This window comes from Chiloscyllium plagiosum, unplaced genomic scaffold, assembly GCF_037043375.1.
Source record: "Chiloscyllium plagiosum isolate Xiang-an unplaced genomic scaffold, Cpla_swu_hap1 HiC_scaffold_7, whole genome shotgun sequence".
Taxonomy (NCBI): Eukaryota; Metazoa; Chordata; class Chondrichthyes; order Orectolobiformes; family Hemiscylliidae; genus Chiloscyllium; species Chiloscyllium plagiosum.
In genome coordinates, this window is record NW_028270145.1 from 122,326,812 (window position 1) to 122,351,868 (window position 25,057).

The following is a 25,057-nucleotide window of genomic DNA, read 5'->3' on the forward strand; positions in this document are numbered from 1 at the left end:
CACAAAGGATATGCAGGTCCTTGGACTCCTCCATCGCCAGACCATGGCAACACTACGGTTGGAGGAAGAGCGCCTCATCTTCCGCCTAGGAACCCTCCAACCACAAGGGATGAACTCAGATTTCTCCAGTTTCATTTCCCTTCCCCCCACCTTGTCTCAGTCAAATCCCTCGAACTCAGTACCGCCTTCCTAACCTGCAATTTTCTTCCTGACCTCTCCGCCCCCCCACCCCCACTCCGGTCTATCACCCTCACCTTGACCTCCTTCCACCTATCGCATTTCCAACGCCCCTCCCCCAAGTCCCTCCTCCCTACCTTTTATCTTAGCCTGCTGGACACACTTTCCTCATTCCTGAAGAAGGGCTCATGCCTGAAACGTCGATTCTCCTGCTCCTTGGATGCTGCCTGACCTGCTGCGCTTTTCCAGCAACACATTTTCAGCTCTGATCTCCAGCGTCTGCAGTCCTCACTTTTGCTTAAGGAGGTAACAACTGAGCATTTGCAAAGCAGTGACAGAATCAGTCCAGTCGGCATGGATTCATTAAAGGGGAAATCATGACAAATCTTCTGGAGTTTTTTTTGAGGATGCGACCAGTATAATGGTCAAGGGTGAATCAGTAGTTGTTGTCTATTTGACTTTCAAAAGGCTTTTGACAAGTTTCCACACAAGAGATTAGTAAGGAAAACTAAAGCTCACAGTATCGGCGGTAGTATATTGATGTGGATAGAAAACTGGTTGGCAGGCAGGAAGCAGAGAATTGGAATAACAGGTTCTTCTCGGAGTGGCAGGCAGTGATGAGTGGGATACTGCAGGGTTCAGTGCTGGGACCCCAGCTGTTTTCAACATACGTTAACAATTTGGACAAATGAATTGACTGCAGTATCTCCAAATTTGCAGACGACATTAAGCTGGGTGGCAGTGTATGCTGTGAGGAGGATGGCTAAGAGGCTGCAGGGTGACTTGGATAGATCGGCTGAGTTGGTAAATACTTAGCAAATGCAATATAATGTGGATAAATATGAGGTTATCCACTTTGATGGCAAAAACGGCAAGGCAATTATTATGAATATGATGGCAGTTTAGGAAAAAGTGAGGTGCAACAGTCACTGAAGGTTGGTATGCAGTTGCAGCAGGCGTTGAAGAAAGCTAATGGAACAGTGGCCTTCATTGCGAGAAGATTTGCGTATAGGAGTAAGGATTCTGGATTAGTGGTGCTGGAAGAGTACAGCAGTTCAGGCAGCATCCAAGGAGCTTCGAAATCTTGCTACAGTTATAGAGGGCCTTGATGAAGCCACACCTTGAATACTGGTTATAGCTTTGGTCTCCCAGTCTGAGGAACGTTCTTGCTAAAGAGGGAGTCCAGCGAAGGTTCACGAGACTGATTCCCAGGACGCAGGACTGACAGATAAAGAAAGACTGGATCAACTGGACTTGTATGTACTGGAGTTCAGAAGAATGGGGTCCCGTGGGGACAGGGGGAGGGGGATATGGGTGGTATCTCATAGAAACACATAAAATTCTGATGAGATAGACAGGTTAGATGCAGGAAGAATGTTCCCAAAAGAAAATCGCACAATACCCACACCATTTAAACAAATGGGGCTAGAATCACGTTATAGCTAATACAGGTAAGGAAATGAAGGGCTTTTGCCCGAAACGTTGATTTTCCTGCTCGGATGCTGCCTGACCTCCTGTGCTTTTCCAGCACCACATTCTCGACTCTAATCAATGTCGTGTACAACCGCAACATGACCTCCCAACTCCTGTACTCAATACTCTGACCAATAAAGAAAAGCATCCCAAACGCCTCCATCACTATCCTATCTACCTGTGACTCCACTTTCAAGGAGTTTTGAACCTGCACTCCAAGGTCTCTTTGTTCAGCAACACTCCCTAGGACCTTACCATTAAGTGTATAAATCCTGCTAAGATTTGCTTACCCAAAATGCAGCACCTCCCATTTAAATTAAACTCCATCTCTCACTCCTCAGCCCACTGGCTTATCTGACCAAGATCCTGTTGTAATCCAAAGTAACCTTCTTCTGCACCTCCAATTTTGGTGTCATCTGCAAACTTACTAACCATACCTCTTCAGCTCACATCCAAATCATTTATATAAATGATGAAAAGTAGTGGACCAGTGCCGATCCTTGGGGCACTCCACTGGTCACAGGCCTCCAGTCTGAAAACAACCTTCCCACAACCACCCTCTGTCTTCTATCTTTGAGCCAGTTCTGTATCCAAATGACAAGTTATCCCTGTGTTCCATGAGATCTAACATTGCTAACCAGTCTCCCATGGGGAACCTTGTTGAATGCCTTACTGAAGTCCATGTAGATCATGTCTACCACTCTGCCCTCATCAATCCTCTTTGTTACTTCTTCAAAAGTAAGTGGACAGCAAAGAAGGTTACCTCGGATTACAATGGGATCTTGATCAGATGGGGCAACGGGCTGAGAAGTGGCAGATGGAGTTTAATTTGTGGTGGTTCTGTTCGCCGAGCTGGGAATGTGTGTTGCAGATGTTTCGTCCCCTGTCTGGTGATATCCTCAGTGCTTGGGAGCCTCGTGCGAAGCGCTTCTGTGATCTTTCCTCCAGCATTTGTAGTGGTTTGAATCTGCCGCTTCCGGTTGTCAGTTCCAGCTGTCCGCTGCAGTGGTCGGTATATTGGGTCCAGGTCGATGTGCTTACTGATTGAATCTGTGGATGAGTGCCATGCCTCTAGGAATTCCCTGGTTGTTCGCTGTTTGGCTTGTCCTATAATAGTAGTGTTGTCCCAGTCGAATTCATGTTGCTTGTCATCTGCGTGTGTGGCTACTAAGGATAGCTGGTCGTGTCTTTTCGTGGCTAGTTGGTGTTCATGGATGCGGATCGTTAGCTGTCTTCCTGTTTGTCTTATGTAGTGTTTTGTGCAGTCCTTGCATAGGATTTTGTACACTACATTGGTTTTGCTCATGCTGGGTATTGGGTCCTTCGTTCTGGTGAGTTGTTGTCTGAGAGTGGCTGTTGGTTTGTGTGCTGTTATGAGTCCTAGTGGTCACATTAGTCTGGCTGTCAGTTCGGAAATGCTCTTGATGTATCGTAGTGTGTCTAGTCCTTTGGGTCGCGAACACAACCACAACAACGAGCAACCCGAGCTACAAATCTTCTCACAAATTTTGGAGTTTAATTTAGATAAATGCGAAGTGCTGCATTTTGGGATAGCAAATCTTAGCAGGACTTATACACTTAATGGTAAGGTCCGAGGGAGTGTTGCTGAACAAAGGGGCACCAGTATCCTTGGTGGGAGGTTTGCTAGTGCTCTTGGGGGGGGTTTAAACTAACTCTGCAGGGGCATGGGAACCCAGACTGTAGCTTTAGGGTGCAGGACCTGGAATGTAGGGAGGTTAGGAACATGGCATCAATTTCAAAGGAGGGTGCCTGTAAACAGGAAAGTGGTTTGAAGTGTGTATACTTCAATGCAAGAAGTATACGAAATAAGGTAGGTGAACTTGCAGCGTGGGTTGTGTGGTGTAAAATTATGTCCCAATACATGTGTGAATCATAATGTAACACATGTATTGGGCCAAGCAGTGGAATGTGGTGAAACGGTTAAAAATTATGTCCCAATACATGTGTGAATCTAACCGGAATGGAGGTATTGCTTAGTCCCGTGTGAATCTTATTACACACCTCCCCGTGTGAATCTTCTTATCTGTATGTAACCAGAATGGAATGTGTTTTTTAGCCTTGCTCTGCTGTTCACATGAATGTTTATATCTGGAAAAGAGTATATCAGCTGGAAAAGTCTCCAGTTCGGTGAGTCTGCTCCGGGGTTACGTTTAACCGCCGAGCGTGGGTTGTTGGCAACCGCTCTACGAGAACTGACGGCTCCCAGTTCCGGTAACATGTAGAGTGAGTATAAGCCAGACCCGTTGGTTGTGGCGACGCTGCGGGGAATAAAATGCCCATATTCTAGCAGACTCGCCTCTTGGTCGTTTGTTCTGTGTCAGACTACTCTCCTACGAACCTGACCATGAGAATTTTTTTTAAAACATTTGGCGTAGTCGGCAGGATCAATCGCAATTGAGGAGAGATTTTGATACAGAACAATGTTTTGGAAAAAGACTAAGAAACCAGAAGAACAAACTGTGGAGGTCCCGACCGTCCCGGGATGGCATGGATGTGGGCATGTACGTGGCAGTTTGTTTGAGAGAGGATCCCAGTCCTGCCGAAGAACCCCTTGCCTGGGGTACAGCGGAGGATGTGGGCATGTCCAAAAAGCTGAAGCGGAGTTAACAGAATTGAATGGGATTGAACTGAACTGAACTGAGTGGAACTGAAGTGAATCAAATTGAACGGAACAAAATGGAACTGAGCTAAATTGAATTGAAATGGACGGAACTGAATTGAACACAATTGAATTGAACTGAACAGACCTGAACTGAGCTGAATTGAACTACACTGAATTGACTGAACTGAAATTAACTGAAACGAATTGAACTGAATTAAGCATAATGTAACACATGTATTGGGCCAAGCAGTGGAATGTGGTGTAAAATTATGTCCCAATACATGTGTGAATCATAATGTAACACATGTATTGGGCCAAGCAGTGGAATGTGGTGAAACGGTTAAAAATTATGTCCCAATACATGTGTGAATCTAACCGGAATGGAGGTGTTGCTTAGTCCCGTGTGAATCTTATTACACACCTCCCCGTGTGAATCTTCTTATCTGTATGTAACCAGAATGGAATGTGTTTTTTAGCCTTGCTCTGCTGTTCACATGAATGTTTATATCTGGAAAAGAGAATATCAGCTGGAAAAGTCTCCAGTTCGGTGAGTCTGCTCCGGGGTTAAGTTTAACCGCCGAGCGTGGGTTGTTGGCAACCGCTCTACGAGAACTGACGGCTCCCAGTTCCGGTAACATGTAGAGTGAGTATAAGCCAGACCCGTTGGTTGTGGCGACGCTGCGGGGAATAAAATGCCCATATTCTAGCAGACTCGCCTCTTGGTCGTTTGTTCTGTGTCAGACTACTCTCCTACGAACCTGACCTTGAGAATTTTTTTTAAAACAGGTTGGTACCTGGGACTTCGATGTTGTGGCTATTACGGAGACATGGGTAGAACAGGGACAGGATTGGCTGTTGCAGGTTCCAGGATTTAAATGTTTTAGTAGGGTCAGAGGTGGGGGTAAAAGAGGGGGAGGTGTGGCATTGCTTGTCAAAGATAGTATTACAGCTGTGGAAAGGACGATGGATGAAGACTCGCCATCTGAGGTAGTTTGGGCTGAGGTTAGGAATAGGAAAGGTGAGCTCACCCTGTTAGGAGTTTTCTACAGGCCTCCTAATAGTCCTAGAAACGTAGAAGAAAGGATTGCGAGGATGATTCAAGAGAAGAGTGAAAGTAATAGGGTGGTTGTTATGGGGGACTTTAACTTTCCTGATATTAATTGGGAAAGCTATAGCTCAAGTTCGTTAGATGGGTCAGTGTTTGTCCAATGTGTGCAGGAGGGTTTCCTGACACAATATGTAGATAGGCCAACAAGAGGTGAGGCCATACTGGATTTGGTTCTGGGTAATGAACCAGGCCAGGTGTTAGAAATAGAGGTAGGTGAGCACTTTGGGGACAGTGACCACAATTCGGTGACCTTTACTCTAGTGATGGAGAGGGATAAGTGTGCACTACAGGGCAAGAGTTATAGATGGGGGCAGGGAAATTATGATGCTGTGAGGCATGACTTAGGATGTGTGGCCTGGAAAAGTAAGCTTCAAGGCAAGGGTGTAATTGATATGTGGAGCTTGTTCAAGGAGCAACTATTGAGTGTCCTTGATAAGTATGTGCCCGTCAGGCCGGGAGGAAAGGGTCGTGTGAGGGAACCGTGGTTTAATAAGGAATTGGAATCCCTTGTTAAATGGAAGAGGGCGGCCTATGTAAAGATGAGGCGTGAAGGTTCAATTGGGGCGATTGAGAGTTATAAGGTAGCCAGGAAGGACCTGAAGAGAGAGCTCAGAGCAGCAAGGAGGGGACATGAAAGGTCCTTAGTTGGTAGGATTCGGGAAAACCCTAAGGCTTTCTATAGGTATGTCAGGAATTAAAGAATGACTAGGGTAGGAATAGGTCCAGTCAAGGATAGTAGTGGGAAGTTGCGTGTGGAGGCTGAAGAGATTGGGGAGACACTGAATGAATACTTTTCGTCAGTATTCAATCAGGAACAGGACATTGTTGTCAATGTGAGTACTGAGTCACAATTAAGTAGAATAGATGGCTTTGAGGTATGTAGAGAAGAGGTGTTGGAAATTCTGGAAAGGGTGAAAATAGATACGTCCCCTGGGCCTGATGGCATTTATCCTAGGATTCTCTGGGAAGCAAGGGAAGAGACTGCAGAGCCATTGGCCTTGATTTTTATGTCCTCGTTGTCTACAGGAGTAGTGCCAGAAGACTGGAGGCTAGCAAATGTGGTTCCCTTGTTCAAGAAGGGGAGTAGGGATAACCCTAGTAACTATAGGCCGGTGAGTCTCACTTCTGTTGTGGGCAAAATCTTAGAGAGAATTGTAAGGGATAGGATTTATGAACATCTGGATAGGAATAATGTGATCAAGGATAGTCAGCATGGTTTTGTGAAGGGCAGGTCGTGCCTCACAAACCTTATTGAATTCTTTGAGAAGGTGACTAAGGAGGTGGACGAGGGGAAAGCAGTAGATGTGGTGTATATGGATTTTAGTAAGGCGTTTGATAAGGTTCCCCATAGTAGACTACTGCAAAAAATACGGAGGTATGGCATTGAGGGTGAATTGGAGGTTTGGATTAGGAGTTGGCTGGCTGGAAGAAGACAGAGGGTAGTAGTTGATGGCAAAGGTTCATCTTGGAGTGCCGTCACTAGCGGTGTTCCGCAAGGATCTGTTTTGGGACCATTGCTGTTTGTCATTTTTATAAATGACCTGGAGGAGGGGTTAGAAGGTTGGGTGAGTAAGTTTGCGGATGATATGAAAGTCGGAGGAGTTGTAGACAGTGAGGAAGGATGTGGCAGGTTACAGCGGGATATAGATAAGCTGCAGAACTGGGCAGAAAGGTGGCAAATGGAGTTCAATGTAGCTAAGTGTGAGGTGATTCACTTTGGTAAGTGTAATAAAAAGATGGGGTACTGGGCTAACGGTCGGATATTTGGTAGTGTGGATGAGCAGAGGGATCTTGGTGTCCATGTACACAAATCTTTGAAAGTTGCCACCCAGGTAAATAGTGCGGTGAAGAAGGCGTATGGCGTACTGGCTTTTATTGGTAGAGGAACTGAGTTCCGGAGTACTGAGGTCATGTTACAATTGTATAAGAGGAGAAAGTGAGGTCTGCAGATGCTGGAGATCAAAGTTGAAACTTTATTGCTGGAACAGCACAGCAGGTCAGGCAGCATCCAGGGAACAGGAGATTCGACGTTTCGGGCACAGGCCCTTCTTCAGGAATGAGCAGAGAGTGTTCAGCAGGAGAAGATAAAAGGTAGGGAGGAGGGACTTGGAGGAGGGGAGTTGGAAATGTGATAGGTGGAAAGAGGTCAAGGTGAGGGTGATAGGTCGGAGTAGGGTGGAGGCGGAGAGGTCAAGAAGAAGACTGCAGGTCAGGAAGGCGGTGCCGGGCTGGAAGGATCCGGCTGAGACAAGGTGGGGGGAGGGGGGATGAAGAAACTGGTGAAGTCCAAGTTCATCCCCTGTGGTTGGAGGGTTCCCAGTCGGAAGATAAGACGCTCCTCCTCCGACCGTCGGGTTGTTGTGGTTTGGCGGTGGATGAGTCCAATGACCTGCATATCCTCGGTGGAGTGGGAGGGGGAGTTGAAATGCTGTGCCACAGGTTGGTTGGGTTGGTTCGTCCGGGTGGCCCAGAGGTGCTCTCTGAATCGCTCCGCAAGTAGGCGGCCTGTCTCCCCAATATAGAGGAGGCCACACCGGCTGCAGCGGATGCAGTAGATGATGTGGGTGGAGGTGCAGGTGAATCTGTGGCGGATATGGAAGTTTCCCTTGGGGCCTTGGAGAGAAGTGAGGGGGGAGGTGTGGGCGCAAGTGTTGCACCTCCTGCGGTTGCAAGGGAAGGTGCCGGGAGTGGTGGTTGGGTCGGTGGGGGGTGTGGATCTGACAAGGGAGTCGCGGAGGGAGTGGTCGACGGTGCCCTCCACCGCATCTCCTCCACTTCCCGCTCCTCCGCCCTTGAGCCCCGCCCCTCCAACCGCCACCAGGACAGAACCCCACTGGTCCTCACCTACCACCCCACCAATCTCCATGTACAGCGCATCATCCGCCGTCACTTCCGCCACCTCCAAACAGACCCCAGCACCAAGGATATATTTCCCTCCCCTCCCCTATCAGCTTTCCGTAGAGACCACTCCCTCCGCGACTCCCTTGTCAGATCCACACCCCCCACCGACCCAGTTTAGATAGGGTCGACCGTGAGAATCTTTTTCCACGTATGGAGTCAGCTATTACAAGGGGGCATAGCTTTAAATTAAGGGGGGGTAGGTACAGGACAGATGTTAGGGGTAGGTTCTTTACTCAGCGAGTCGTGAGTTCATGGAATGCCCTGCCAGTAGCAGTGGTGGACTCTCCCTCATTATGGGCATTTAAGCGGGCATTGGATAGGCATATGGAGGATAGTGGGCTAGTGTAGGTTAGGTGGGCTTGGATCGGCGCAACTTCAAGGGCCGAAGGGCCTGTACTGCGCTGTATTCTTCTATGTTCTATGTTCTAAAGAGACCTTGGAGTGCAGGTTCATAGCTCCTTGAAAGTGGAGTCGCAGGTAGATAGGATAGTGAAGAAGGCGTTTGGTATGTTTTCCTTTATTGGTCAGAGTATTGAGTACAGGAGTTGGGAGGTCATGTGGCTGTACAGGAAATTGGTGAGGCCATTTTTGGAATATTGTGTGCATTTCTGGTCCCCTTCCTATCAGAAGGATGTTGTGAAACTTGAAAGGGTTCAGAAAAGATTTACAAGGATGTTACCAGGGTTGGAGGATTTGACCTATAGGGAGATTGAATAGGCTAGGGCTGTTTTCCCTGGAGCAACGGAGGCTGAGGGGTGACTTTACAGAGGTTTATAAAATCATGAGGGGCATGGATAGGATAAATAGACAAGGACTTTTCCCTGGGATCAGGGAGTCCAGAACGAGAAGGCATAGGTTTAGGCTGAGAGGGGAAAGATCTAAAAGAGACCTATGGGGCAAGTTTTCATGCAGAGAATGGTGCATGTGTGGAATGGGCTGCCAGAGGAAGTGGTGGAGGCTAGTACAAGTGCATCTGGATGGGTATATGAATAGGAGGGCAGAGCGGTAAACATGATCTACATGGACATCAGTAAGGCGTTCAACAAGGTTCCCCATGGGAGGCTGGTTAGCAAGGTTAGATCTCATGGAAAACAGGGAGAACTCCTCATTTGGATACAGAACTGGCTCAAAGGTAGAGGACAGAGGGTGGTTGTGGGAGGGTTGCTTAAAAGGCATCTGGATGGGTATATGAATAGGAAGGTTTTGGAGGGATATGGGCCAGGTGCTGGCAGGTGGGACTAGGCTAGATTGAGATATTTTGTTGGCATGGAAGAGTTGAACCAAAGAGTCTGTTTCCGTGCTGTACATCTCTATGACTTTATCATGCTTGTAAAAATGGTATGAACACAGAACATAGAACATAGAACAATACAGCACAGAACAGGCCCTTCGGCCTGTGCCGAACATTTGTCCCATCCATATACCTATCCAACTGCCGCTTAAAGGTCACCAATGATTCTGACTCTGCCACTCCCACAGGCAGCGCATTCCATGCCCCCACCACTCTCTGGGTAAAGAACCTACCCCTGACATCTCCCCTATACCTTCCACCCTTCACCTTAAATTTATGTCCCCTTGTAACACTCTGTTGTACCCGGGGAAAAAGTCTCTGACTGTCTACTCTATCTATTCCCCTGATCATCTTATAAACCTCGATCAAGTCACCCCTCATCCTTCGCCGTTCCAATGAGAAAAGGCCTAGCACTCTCAACCTATCCTCGTACAACCTATTCTCCATTCCAAGCAACTTCCTGGTAAATCTCCTCTGCACCCTCTCCAAAGCTTCCACATCTTTCCTAAAGTGAGGCGACCAGAACTGCTCACAGTACTCCAAATGTGGCCTTACCAAGGTCTTATACAGCTGCAACATCACTTCACGACTCTTGAATTCAATCCCTCTGCTAATGAACGCTAATACACCATAGGCCTTCTTACAAGCTCTATCCACCTAAGCGGCAACTTTCAAAGATCTATGAACATAGACCCCAAGATCCCTCTGCTCCTCCACCTTCCTAAGAACCCTACCGTTAACCCTGTATTCTGCATTCTTATTTGTCCTTCCAAAATGGACAACCTCACACTTGACAGGGTTGAACTCCATCTGCCACTCCTCAGCCCAGCTCTGCATCATATCCAAGTCCCTTTGCAGCCGACAACAGCCCTCCTCACTATCCACAACTCCATCAATCTTCGTATCGCCTGCAAATTTACTGACCTACCCTTCGACTCCCTCTTCCAAGTCATTAATAAAAATTACAAACAGCAGAGGACCCAGAACTGATCCTTGCGGAACTCCACTTGTAACTGGGCTCCAGGCTGAATATTTACCATCTACCACCACTCTCTGACTTCGACCGGTTAGCCAGTTCTCTATCCAACTGGCCAAATTTCCCACTATCCCATGCCTCCTGACCTTCCACATTAACCTACCATGGGGAACCTTATCAAATGCCTTACTAAAATCCATGCACACTACATCCACTGTTCTACCCTCATCCACATGCTTGGTCACCTCCTCAAAGAATTCAATAAGACTTGTAAGGCAAGACCTACCCCTCGAGGAGAAAGTGAGGACTTCAGCTGCTGGAGATCAGAGCAGAAAATGTGTAGCTGGAAAAGCGCAGCAGGTCAGGCAGCATCCAAGGAGCAGGAGAATCGACATTTCGGGCATGAGCCCTTCTTCAGGAATGAGGAAAGTGTGTCCAGCTAAGATAAAAGGTAGGGAGGAGGGACTTGGGGGAGGGGTGTTAGAAATGCGGTAGGTGGAAGGAGGTCAAGGTGAGGGTGATAGACTGGAGTGGGGGTGGGGGGGCGGAGAGGTCAGGAAGAAAATTGCAGGTTAGGAAGGTGGTGCTGAGTTCGAGGGATTTGACTGAGACAAGGTGGGGGGAGGGGAAATAAGGAAACTGGAGAAATCTGAGTTCATCTCTTGTGGTTGGAGGGTTCCTAGGCGGAAGATGAGGCGTTCTTCCTCCAACCGTCGTGTTGCTATGGTCTGGCGATGGAGGAGTCCAAGGACCTGCATGTCCTTTGTGGAGTGGGAGGGGGAGTTGAAGTGTTGAGCCACGGGGTGGTTGGGTTGGTTGGTCCGGGTGTCCCAGAGGTGTTCTCTGAAACGTTCCCCTCACAAATCCGTGCTGCTGTCCCTAATCAAGCAGTGTCTTTCCAGATACTTATAAATCCTATCCCTCAGTACCCTTTCCATTACTTTGCCTACCACCGAAGTAAGACTAACTGGCCTGTAATTCCCGGGGTTTTCCCTATTCCCTTTTTTGAACAGGGGCACAACATTCGCCACTCTCCAGTCTCCTGGTACCACCCTCGTTGACAGTGAAGACGAAAAGATCATTGCCAACGGCTCTGCAATTTCCTCTCTTGCTTCCCACATAATCCTTGGATATATCCCGTCAGGCCCGGGGGACTTGTCTATCCTCAAGTTTTTCAAAATGCCCAACACATCTTCCTTCCTAACAAGTATCTCCTCTCACTTACCAGTCTGTTTCATACTCTCCTCTTCAACAATACGGTCACTCTCATTTGTAAATACTGAAGAAAAGTACTCATTCAAGACCTCTCCTATCTCTTCCGACTCAACACACAGTCTCCCACTACTGTCCTTGATCGGACCTACCCTCGTTCTCGTCATTCTCATGTTTCTCACATACGCATAAAAGGCCTTGGGGTTATCCTTGATCCTACCCGCCAAAGATTTTTCATGCCCTCTCTTAGCTCTCCTAATCCCTTTCTTCAGCTCCCTCCTGGCTATCCTGTATTCCTCCAACGCTCTGTCTGAACCTTGTTTCCTCAGCCTTCTGTAAGCCTCCTTCTTCCTCTTTACTAGACATTCAACCTCCCTCGTCAACCAAGGTTCCCTCGCATGACCATCTCTTTCCTGCCTGACAGGTACATACATATCAAGGACACGTTGTATCTGTTCCTTGAAAAAGTTCCACATTTCAACGACATCCTTCCCTGACAGCCTATGCTCCTCAGATCTTGTCTTACAGCATCGTATTTACCCTTCCCCCAATTGTAAAACCTACCCTGTTGCACGCACCTATCTCTCTCCATAACCAAGGTGAAAGTCACAGAATTGAGGTCACCACCACCAAAATGCTCACCTACTAACAAGCCCATCACTTGTCACGGTTCGTTACCAAGTACCAAATCCAATATGGCCTCCCCTCTGGTCGGACAATCTACATACTGAGCTAGAAAAGCTTCCTGGACACACTGCACAAACACCGCCCCATCCAATCTACTTGATCTAAAGAGCTTCCAATCAATATTTGGGAAGTTGAAATCGCCCATGACTACTACCCTATGGCTTCTGCACCTTTCCAAAATCTGTTTCCCATCTGTTTCTCCACATCTCTGCTGCTATTGGGGGGCCTAAAGGAAAAACCCAACAAGGTGACTGCACCTTTCCTATTTCTGACTTCAGCCCATACTACCTCCAAAGGCAAATCCCCCTCGAACTGCCTTTCTGCAGCCGTTATACCATTTCTAATTAGCAACGCCACCCTCCCTCCTTTTTTACCACCCTCCCTAATCTTACTGAAACATCTGTAACCAGGAACCTCCAACAACCATTCCTGTCCCTCTTTTATCCACGTTTCCGTGATGACCACAACATCGTAGTCCCAAGTACCGATCCACGCCTTAGGTTCACCCACCTTATTTCTGATACTCCTTGCGTTGAAGTATACACACTTGAACCCATCTCTGTGTCCGCAAGTATTCCCTGTCAATGCTACCTTCTCCACAGCCTCCCTACATTCTTGGACATCCTGAAAAACAGCTAACCTACTTGCTGGACTACAAGTCCGGATCCCATCCCCCTGCCAAATTAGTTTAAACTCCCCCGAAGAGTGCTAGCAAACCTACCTCCCAGGATATTGGTGCCCTTCTGGTTCAGGTGCAACCCATCCTGCTTGTACAGGTCCCACCTTCCCCAGAATTCAGTCCAATTGTCCAAAAACTGAAGCCCTCCCTCCTACACCATCCTTGCAGCTACGTGTTCAACTGCACTCTCTCCCTATTCCTTGCCTCACTGTCACGTGGCACCGGCAACAACCCAGAGATGATAACTCTGCCCGTCCTAGCTTTTAGCTTCCAGCCTAACTCCCTGAGCTCCTGAATGACCTCCCCACCCCTCTTCCTACCTATGTCGTTGGTGCCAATGTGCACCACGACTTCTGGCTGCACACCCTCCCCCTTAAGGATTTTGAAGACACAATCCGAGACATCTCGGACCCTGGCAACAAACCATCTGAGAGTCTCGCCCATGTCCACAGAACCGCCTGTCCGTCCCTCTAACTATAGAGTCTCCTATAACCAGTATGGCAATTATCATGGGGATTTTAATCGACATGTCGATGAGTCGATCCAGTTCGGCCAGAGGAGCCTTGAGGAAGGGTTCAGCGAATGTAACCACAACAGTTCTCTTGAACAGTATGTAACGGAACCAACGGGAGTGCAAGCTATCCTAGATCTGGTCCTATGCTTAAACAAGGGAGACCACAACACAATGAGGAAGGACTTGGCTAAAGTAGACTGGAGCTGAAAATGTGTAGCTGGAAAAGCGCAGCAGGTCAGGCAGCATCCAAGGAACAGGAGAATCGACGTTTCAGGCATAAGCCCTTCTTCAGGAATGAGGAAAGTGTGTCCAGCAGGCTAAGATAAAAGGTAGGGAGGAGGGACTTGGGGGAGGGGCGTTGGAAATCCGATAGATGGAAGGAGGTCAAGGTGAGGGTGATAGGCCGGAGTGGGGGTGGGGGCGGAGAGGTCAGGAAGAAGATTGCAGGTTAGGAAGGCGGAGCTGAGTTCGAGGGATTTGACTGAGACAAGGTGGGAGGAGGGGAAATGAGGAAACTGGAGAAAGTAGACTGGAAACAAAGATTTTATGGTGGGACAGTTAAAGAGCAGTGAGGAACTTTCAAAGCAATTTTTCAAAGTGCTCAGTGAAAGTATATTCCAGTTAAAAGGAAGGACTATAAGAAAAGGGGTAATCTGCTATGGGTATCAAAGGCAATAAGGGAGGCTATCAAAGTGAAAGAGAAGGCATACGAAGTGGCCAAGAACAGCAGGAAACTGTTGATTGGGAATGATTGGGAAAACTTTAAAAGGTCAACAGAAAGCCATAAAAAGAGCTATAAAGAAAAGTAAGATACAACATGAGAAAAACACTAGCACAGAATATAAAGACAGATAGCAAAAGTTTCTATAAATATATAAAATGAGCTAGAGTGGCTAAAGTAAACATTAGTCCTTTTAGAGGATGAGAAGGGGCATTTAGTTATGAGATATGATGAAATGGCCGAGGCTTTGAATAGGTATTTTGTGTCGGTCTTCACAGTGGAAGACACTAATAACATGTCAGCAATTGACAAAGAGACGAAGGTATGTGAAGTCATGGAAACAATCATTATTACGGAAGAGGTAGTGTTGGACAAGCTAATGGAGCTAAGGATAGACAAATCTCCTGGCCCTGTTGGAATGCATCCCAGGGTGCTATAACAGATGGCAAGAGAAATAGCAAGTGCACTTGTGGTAATTTTCAAAAATTCGTTGGACTCTAGGGCAGTTCCAGCAGATTAGAAAACAGCAAATGCGACACCACTGTTTAAAAAGGGAGTTAGACAAAAGATGGGGAATTATAGACCAGTTAGCTTAACCTTTGTAGTGGGGAAGATGCTCGAGTCTGTTATCAAGGATGAAATAGCAAGGTATCTAGATTGAAACTGTCCCATTGGCCAGACGCAGCATGGGTTCATGAAAGGCAGGTCATGCTTAACTAATCTTCTGGAAATCTATGAAGACATTAGGAGCAAGATGGACAACTGGGACCTAGTAGATGTGGTGTACCTAGATTTCCAAAAGGTCTTCGATAAGGTGCCACACAAGAGGCTGTTACATAAGATAAATGTGCTTGATGTTACAAGTAAAGTATAAGCATGAATACAAGATTGGTTGAGTAACAGGAAGCAAAGACTGGGGATAAGTGAGAGCTATTTTGGTTGGCAATCAGTAACCAGTGGTGTGCCTCAAGAATCGGTGTTGGGACTGCAATTATTCACAATTAATATAGATGATTTGAAGTTGGAGACCAAGTGTAGTGTGTCAAAGTTTGCAGATGACACTAAGATGAGTGGCAGAGCAAAGTGTGCAGAGGACTATGAAACTTTGCAGAGGAACATAGATGCTTTAAGTGAGTGGGCAAAGGTCTGGCAGATGGAATATAATGTTAATAAATGTGAAGCCATCCATTGGTAGGAATAACAGTAAAAAGGATTATTACTTAAATGGTAAAAATATGCAACACGCTGCTATGCAGAGAGACCTGAGTGTCCTTGTGCATGAATCACAGAGGGTTGGTCTGCAAGTACAATAAGTAATTAGGGAGGCAAATGGAATTTTGTCCTTCGTTGTTAAAGGGATGGAGTTTAAAAGCAGGGAGGTTATGTTACAGTTGTACAGGGTGCTGGTGAGGCCATACCTAGAGTACTGCATGCAGTTTTAGACTCCTTACTTGAGAAAGGATGTAGAAGGGGTGCAGAGGAGGTTCACTAGGTTGATTCCAGGGTTGGTTTAAGAGGACAGACTCAGTAGACTGGGATTATATTCACTGGAACTTAGAAGAATAAGGGGGGGATCTTATAGAAACATATAAAATTATGAATGGAATAGACAACATAGACATAGAGAGGACGTTTCCACTGGTAGATGAAACTAGGACAAGAAAACATAGCCGCAAAATTCAGGGGAGCAGATTTAGGACTGAATTGAGAAGGAACTTCTTCACCCAGAGGGTTGTAAGTGTACGGAATTCCTATCCCAGTGAAGTCGTTGATGCTACTTCAGTAAACATTCTTAAAGCTAAGATAATTTTTTTTAACAATAAATGAATTAAGAGATACGGTGAGAGAGCAGGTAAGTGCAGCTGATTCACGAAAAGATCAGCTATGATCTTATCAAATGGCAGAGCAGACTCAAAGGGCCAGATGGTTCTTGTGTTCCTAGTTCTTATGTTAAGTGCCCCGCTAGCATTTTTTTATATTCCTCAAAGAACTCTGCTATGTTAAGCCTCAGTATCATTTTTCTCCTTTTATTTAAGAGATGTTCTATGTGGGCTTCATTGACTAAGCAAACATTCTGTTGCCCAGACTTAGTTCCTCAGGTTTGCGCCCTAAATCCAACCATTTTCAGCTGTTTTAACAACGATCTACTCTCCATCAAAGGTCAGGAGTGTAAATATTTGCTGATGATCACACAATGTTTGGAACCATTCGCGACTCCTCAGGTACTGAAGGAGTCCATGTCCAAATGCAGCAAGATCTAGACAACCTCCAGGCTTGGGCTATAAGTGGCATGCATCACACAAATGCCAGACAATTATCATCACCAATAAGAGAAAATCCAACTACCATTCAATGGTGTTACTATGACTGAATCCCCCAACAATACTCAAGAAGCTTGACACTATTCAGCACAAAGCAGCCCACTTGAACACAGAAACATAGAAAAGTACAGCACAGAACAGGACCTTCGGCCCACAATGTTGCGCCGAGGATTATTCCTAATCTAAAATAAAATAACTTAACCTACGCACCTGTTTTAAAAAAATTCTCAAGGTCAGGTTCGTAGGAGAGTAGTCTGACACAGAACAAACGACCAAGAGGCGAGTCTGCTAGAATATGGGCATTTTATTCCCAACAGCGTCGCCACAACGGGTCTGGCTTATACTCACTCTACATGTTACCGGAACTGGGAGCCGTCAGTTCTCGTAGAGCGGTTGCCAACAACCCACGCTCGGCGGTTAAACGTAACCCCGGAGCAGACTCACCGAACTGGAGACTTTTCCAGCTGATATACTCTTTTCCAGATATAAACATTCATGTGAACAGCAGAGCAAGGCTAAAAAACACATTCCATTCTGGTTACATACAGATAAGAAGATTCACACGGGGAGGTGTGTAATAAGATTCACACGGGACTAAGCAACACCTCCATTCCGGTTAGATTCACACATGTATTGGGACATAATTTTTAACAGTTTCACCACATTCCACTGCTTGGAATTTTACACCACATTCCATTGCTTGGCCCAATACATGTGTTACATTATGCTTAATTCAGTTCAATTCGTTTCAGTTAATTTCAGTTCAGTCAATTCAGTGTAGTTCAATTCAGCTCAGTTCAGGTCTGTTCAGTTCAATTCAATTGTGTTCAATTCAGTTCCGTCCATTTCAATTCAATTTAGCTCAGTTCCATTTTGTTCCGTTCAATTTGATTCACTTCAGTTCCACTCAGTTCAGTTCAGTTCAATCCCATTCAATTCTGTTAACTCCGCTTACATGCCCACATCCTCCGCTGTACCCCAGGCAAGGGGTTCTTCGGCAGGACTGGGATCCTCTCTCAAACAAACTGCCACGTACATGCCCACATCCATGCCATCCCGGGACGGTCGGGACCTCCACAGTTTGTTCTTCTGGTTTCTTAGTCTTTTTCCAAAACATTGTTCTGTATCAAAATCTCTCCTCAATTGCGATTGACCCTGCTCGACTACGCCAAATGTTTTAAAAAAATTCTCAAGGTCAGGTTCGTAGGAGAGTAGTCTGACACAGAACAAACGACCAAGAGGCGAGTCTGCTAGAATATGGGCATTTTATTCCCCGCAGCGTCGCCACAACGGGTCTGGCTTATACTCACTCTACATGTTACCGGAACTGGGAGCCGTCAGTTCTCGTAGAGCGGTTGCCAACAACCCACGCTCGGCGGTTAAACGTAACCCCGGAGCAGACTCACCGAACTGGAGACTTTTCCAGCTGATATACTCTTTTCCAGATATAAACATTCATGTGAACAGCAGAGCAAGGCTAAAAAACACATTCCATTCTGGTTACATACAGATAAGAAGATTCACACGGGGAGGTGTGTAATAAGATTCACACGGGACTAAGCAACACCTCCATTCCGGTTAGATTCACACATGTATTGGGACATAATTTTTAACCGTTTCACCACATTCCACTGCTTGGAATTTTACACACAGCACCCCTCAATTCATTGCTGTCCATGTGCATGTCCAGCAGATGCTTAAATGTCCCTAATGATTCTGCTTCCACTACCATTGCTGGCAACGCATCCCATGCATTCACAACTCTCTGCGTAAAGAACCGACCTTTGACATTCCTCCTAACACCTTAAACTATGACCCGTCGTGCCAGTCAATTCTGCCATGGGAAAAGTCTCTGGCTATTGACTCTATTTATTCCTCTTATTACCTTGTACACTTCGATCAGGTCACCTCTCTTCCTCCACCTCTCCAGAGAGACAAGTCCGAGCTTAGTCAACCTTTCTTCGTAAGGCAAGCCCTCCAGTCCAGGTAGCATCCTGGTAAACCTTCTATACACCCTCTCCAAATCCTCCATATCTTTCCTATAGTAGGGCGACCAGAACTAGACACAATATTCCAAGTGAGGTCTGACCAGAGTCTTGTAGAGCTGCAGCAAAACCTTGTGGCTCTTAAACTCAATCCCCCTGTTAAAGAAAGCCAAACCACCGTATGCTTTCTTAACAACCCTATCCACTTGGGTGGCAACTTTGAGGGATCTATGCACTTGAATACCAAAATCCCACTGTTTCTCCACACTGCCAAGAATCCTGTCTTTAATCCTATATTCAGCATTAGAGTTCGACCTTCCAAAATGCATCACTTTGCATTTATCCAGGTTGAACTCCATCTACCATTTCTCAGCCCAGCTCTGCATCCTGTTCTATGTCGCGCTGCAGTCTGCAATAGCCCTCGATATTATCAACGGTACCTCCAACCTTTGTGTCATCGGCAAAATTACTAATCCATCCTTCAATCTCCTCATCCAAGTAATTTATAAAAACTACAAAGAGCAGATGCCCAGGAACAGAGCCCTGTGGGACACCACTCACCACTGACTTCCAGGCAGAATACTTACCATCAACAACCACACTCTGCCTTCTGTCAGCCAACCAATTCTGAATCGAGACAGCCAAATTTCCCTGTACCCCATACCTCCTGACTTTATGAATGAGCCTACCATGGGGAACCGTATCAAATGCCTTGCTGAAGTCCATATACACCACATCCACTGCTCGACTTTCATCGACCTGTCTTGACACCTCCTCAAAAACATTTCAATAAGATTTGTAAGGAATGACCTATCCCTCTCAAAGCCATGCTGACTGCCTTTAATCACGCTATGCTTTTCTAAATGACTGGCTCAACCACAAGCATCCACTCCCTCCTGCACCAACAGTCAGTATCACCGATGTGTACTACCTACAAAATGCATTGCAGAAATTAACTAAAGATCCTCAGACAACAGCTTCCAAATCCAAGATTACTTCTATTTAGAAGAACAAGGGCAGCAGATACATAGGAACACCACCACCTGTAGAATTCCCTCTGGACCAAAAAGGTTGCCTCTGCTTTCCCTCCATAATTGCTACCAGACCTACTGAGGTTCTCCAATAATTCTTATTTTGTTACAGATGTTTGCTGTTGATAACAGGACTGGAAAGATGATGCAAGTTAATTACTGCTCTAAGGATAGTGTAAACATTTCAGCTTCAAGATATTGCTATACTCAGGAACTGTAGGCTGGTTGGACAGATGCTGGCCAGCCAATCGCAGAGAATGTTGAAATGAAAAGAGAAAACAAAGATTGAATTGGTTCTGATTAGGGTTTGGGCAGGGGTCAGTTTTAATTTGGAACCTTCAGGAGTGGGTGCTTTTTGTTTTCGCTCTCTCTAGTCATCATCCAGTAATCAACTTCAAAGGACTGTATATATTCCATGTTGTTGAAGAGATCATATTGAAGGTACTAAGAAAGTATTCTGATCTGTGAGGAATAAATAAAAGTGTCCAGAGATCTATGGAAGCTGTTTGCATTGGCTGATGACCTTGAAATTCAAGCCAGATTTACAATCTTATGTACCTGTAGTCTAACCAATTGTCCAAAGATTTCATGAAGGCCTGATATTCATCAATTCATTTTGTCTTTTTTTAATTTATCCCTTAACAGAGTCTGTCAGTCAGTCCGTGAGTAGGGTTTATCATCAATGAAGGTCATAGATATTAATTAGATTGCCATGTACTTTATCTGTGCTCTTCTAAAGTTACATTTTTAGTAACAGATGGTTAACTTTTGTTGAAGTTATAAACTTGGTGTCCAAAATCTGTTATTTGTCAAGTCTGTGTTAGGAACAATTGAGCTACTTTGAGGGTCATTATTTGCTTTAATTTCACTGTATTAAGAATCCAGTGATAGAGGCTGGTTTGGTTTTGCTTGCTATGCCTTTGTCATAACAGTCTACCCACAATGCCATTAAGGATGGAGTTCCAGGATTTTAACCAGCAACCCTGAAGGAATGGCAATGTCTTTCCAAGCCTAGATGGTAAGTGGCTTTGGGGCAGACCATGCAGGTGTGGTGTTCCCATGTATTTGTTGTCCTTATCTTTTCTGGTTGATAGTAGTCAGACTTTTGGAAGGTATAAGAACACAGAATAGTACACCACGCAAACAGGCCTTTCGGCCCACTGTGTCTGTACTGGCCATTGCAAACTAAATCTATCTGCCTGCACATGGTCCATATAATAGGGTAGGGGAATGGATCTCTTTGGAGGGTCTGTGTGGACTTGTTGGGTAAATAGCCTATTTTCACAGTGTAGGGATTCTATGATGACATCTGACATCCCTCTATCCCCTGCCTGATCAGTGTCAATCTAAATGCCTCTTAAATATTGCTATCATATCTGCTTCAACCACCACCCAGCAGCATGCTCAAGGCACTATTATCTTCTATATAATAATACATGCATCTCCCTGTCACCTTAAACTTATGCACACTAGCATCTGAGATATTCATCTTAGGAAAAAGATTCCGATTATCTGCCTAATCTGTGCCTCTCATAATTTTACGTACTTGTTTCAGGTCGCCCCTCAGCATCTGAAGCTCCAATGAAAACAATCCAAGCTTGTCCAATCTCTGCATCCTTCCAGATTTGGGAACCAGAACTGCACACAATACTCCAAATGTGGCATGACTAAAGTTTTAAACACCCTCAATATGACTTGACAACTTCTACACTCAATGCACCGACCTGGTGAAGGCAAGCATGCTGTATACCACCTTTGCCACCTTATCCACTTGTGTGGTCACTTTCAGTGAGCTATTGATTTGCATCCCAAGATCTCTCTGAATATCAATGCTCCTAAAGGGTCTGGCCATTTATTGCATACTTTGCTTTTGCATTTGACCTCCCAAAATGCATCAACTCATACTCATCCAGATTACACACCATCTGCCATTTCTTCACTCAATTTTCCAACTGATTTATATCTTGCTGTATCCTTTGACAACTTTCCTCACTATCCATAATACCACAAATTCTCTGGAAATTTACTAATCAGATCACCTACAATTTTATTCAAATTATTTATATTACAAACATCAGCAATTCCAGCCCTGATTCTTGTGGAACAACACTGTGCACTCATCTTGAGTCAAAAAAAAACTCTCCAAAATACAATCCAACTTGCCAACTCACTATAGATCTCATGTAATGTAATCTTCGGGAACAGCCCGCCATGCTTTAGTAAAATCCATGTCGACAACATCCATTATCCTGCCCTCATCAACCATCATCAAAAAAAACTCAATCAAATTTCTGAGCCAATACTCCCTCTGCACAAAGCCATGCTAACTCTCCATAATAATGTGTTGTCTAAGGAGTTTGGTGAATTTAAGCAGTGCATCTTAGAGATGGTACACAATATTACTACATTATAGTTTGTACATTTCTCTGAAATTTGGTGATATAAATTTAGGGTGAAGGGTGGAAGGTATAGGGGAGATATCAGGGGTAGGTTCTTTACCCAGAGAGTGGTGCGGGCATGGAATGCGCTGCCTGTGGGAGTGGCAGAGTCAGAATCATTGGCGAACTTTAAGTGGCAATTGGATAGGTACATGGATGGGTGCTTAAGCTAGGACAAATGTTCGGCACAACATCGTGGGCCGAAGGGCCTGTTCTGTGCTGTATTGTTCTATGTTCTATATTTGATCCTTTATCTCTCCCTGACTGTTTGGGGCCCTAGTGGACAGACCCAGCAGTGTTTTTGCCCCTTTTATGTTTACTTACATCTACCCAAACAGCTTTATTTGATGATCCTTTCAAGACATCAACTGTCTTCACTGGCATTATCAATTCCTTAGTTAATACTAAGATCCCTTCCCCTTTTAATTCCTCTTTCTTATCAGAATACTCTATAACAGAAACACTGGGCTGCCAATCCTGCCCATCTTTTCAGTCAAGTCTTGGTCATAGCTATAATTTCATTCTTCCATGTGTCCAGCAGATGAGCCCTCAGTTCATATATTGTATTCTATAGATTTAGATTACTTACAGTGTGGAAACAGGTCCTTCGGCCCAACAAGTCCACACCGACCCTCTGAAGAGCAACCCACCCAGACCCATTCCCCTAGATTAACCCCTTCACCTAACACTACGGGCAATTTAGCCTAACTTGCACATTTTTGGACTGTGGGAGAAACCGGAGCACCCGGAGGAAACCCACGCAGACATGGGGAGAATGTGCAAACTCCACACAGTTGCCTGAGGTGGGAATTGAACCTGGGTCTCTGGCGCTGTGAGGCAGCAGTGCTAACTACTGTGCCACCGTGCCGCCCATCAGGCCTCCTTAAATTAAAATATATTCCACTTAGCCTTGCTAAACTCTCACTTTTTTTCTTGTTAATATCTAAAGTTTATAAGGCAGAGAAATTAGATGAATGCTTCCAAGGAAATCAAAGGAAGTGGGACTGGAAATTGCAGAGGCACCGGCAATAACCTTTCAATCTTCCCTAGATTCGAGGATGCTGCTCGTGGGCTGGATAACTACAAACATTATGCCCTTGTTCCAAAAAGTTTGTAATGACAGGCTGAACAAATACAATTCACGAAGTTTAACTTCAGTTATGGGGAAACTTCGAGAAATAACTATTCAAGGTAGAACTATTATTCACATGGTAAAATGTGGTTTGATTCTGAAGAGTGAGCAAAAACTAGTAAAGTGAAAATCATGTCCAGAAATAACAGTGGCTGAAGGACCTGAACTGAAGGGAATTTATATTTGCCAGGAATTGGTGTTGGAAAGACTGTTAGGTCTGAAGATTGATAAGTCCCCGGGGCCTGATGGTCAACATCCCAGGGTACTGAAGGAGGTGGCTCTAGAAATCGTGGATGCGTTGGTGATTATTTTCCAGAGTTCGATAGATTCCGGATCAGTTCCTGCGGATTGGAGGGTGGCTAATGTTGTACCACGTTTTAAGAAAGGAGCGAGAGAGAAAGCAGGAAATTATAGACCAGTTAGTCTGACCTCAGTGGTGGGAAAGATGCCGGAGTCAATTATAAAGGATGAAATTACGACACATCTGGACAGCAGTAACAGGATAGGTCAGAAGCAGCATGGATTTATGAAGGGGAAATCATGCTTGACTAATCTTCTGGAAATCTTTGAGGATTTAACTCTGAAGATGGACAAGGGAGATCCAGTGGATGTAGTGTACCTGGACTTTCAGAAAGCCTTTGATAAAGTCCCACATAGGAGGTTAGTGAGCAAAATTAGGGCGCATGGTATTGGGGGCAAAGTACTGACTTGGATTGAAAATTGGTTGGCTGACAGGAAACAAAGCGTAGTGATAAACGGCTCCCTTTCGGAATGGCAGGCAGTGACCAGTGGGGTACCGGAGAGATCAGTACTGGGACCACAGCTTTTTACAATATATATTAATGATATAGAAGATAGTATTAATAGTAACATTAGCAAATTTGCTGATGATACAAAGCTGGGTGGCAGGGTGAAATGTGAGGAGGATGTTTGGAGATTACAGGGTGACCTGGACAGGTTAGGTGAGTGGACAGATGCATGGCAGATACAGTTTAATGTGGATAAATGTATGGTTATCCACTTTGGTGGCAAGAACAGGAAGGCAGATTACTACCTAAATGGAATCAATTTAGATAAAGGGGCAGTACAAAGAGATCTGGGTGTTCTTGTGCACCAGTCAATGAAGGTAAGCATGCAGGTACAGCAGGTAGTGAAGAAGGCTAATAGCATGCTGGCCTTCATAACAAGAGAGATTAAGTATAGAAGCGAAAAGGTCTTCTGCAGCTGTACAGGGCCCTGGTGAGACCACACCTGGAGTACTGTGTGCAGTTCTGGTCTCCAAATTTGAGGAAAGACATTCTGGCTATTGAGGGAGTGCAGCGTAGGTTCACGAGATCAATTCCGGGAATGGCGGGGCTATCTTACGTTGAAAGATTGGAGCGACTGAGCTTATATACCCTTGAGTTTAGAAGACTGAGAGGGGATCTGATTGAGACGTATAAGATTATTAAAGGTTTGGACACTCTGGAGGCAGGAAACATGTTTCCGCTGATGGGTGAGTCCCGAACCAGAGCACACAGCTTAAAAATAAGGGGTAGGCCATTTAGGAAAGAGATGAGGAGAAACTTCTTCACCCAGAGAGTGTTGGGTGTGTGGAATGCTCTGCCCCAGAAGGCAGTGGAGGCCCAGTCTCTGGATTTGTTTAAGAAAGAGCTGGATAGAGCTCTCAAGGATTGTGGAATCAAGGGTTATGGAGATAAGAATGGCTTATGCCCGAAACGTCGATTCTCCTGTTCCCTGGATGCTGCCTGACCTGCTGCGCTTCTCCAGCAACACATTTTCAGCTCT

General features: G+C 45.5%; 1 protein-coding gene across 2 annotated transcripts in view; it reads right to left on the reverse strand.

The window, feature by feature from the left end:
• The window catches only part of LOC122551960 (X-ray repair complementing 5), a 366,827-nt gene that overhangs the window by 333,992 nt on the left and 7,778 nt on the right, over positions 1–25,057 (reverse strand). The window lies entirely within an intron of this gene.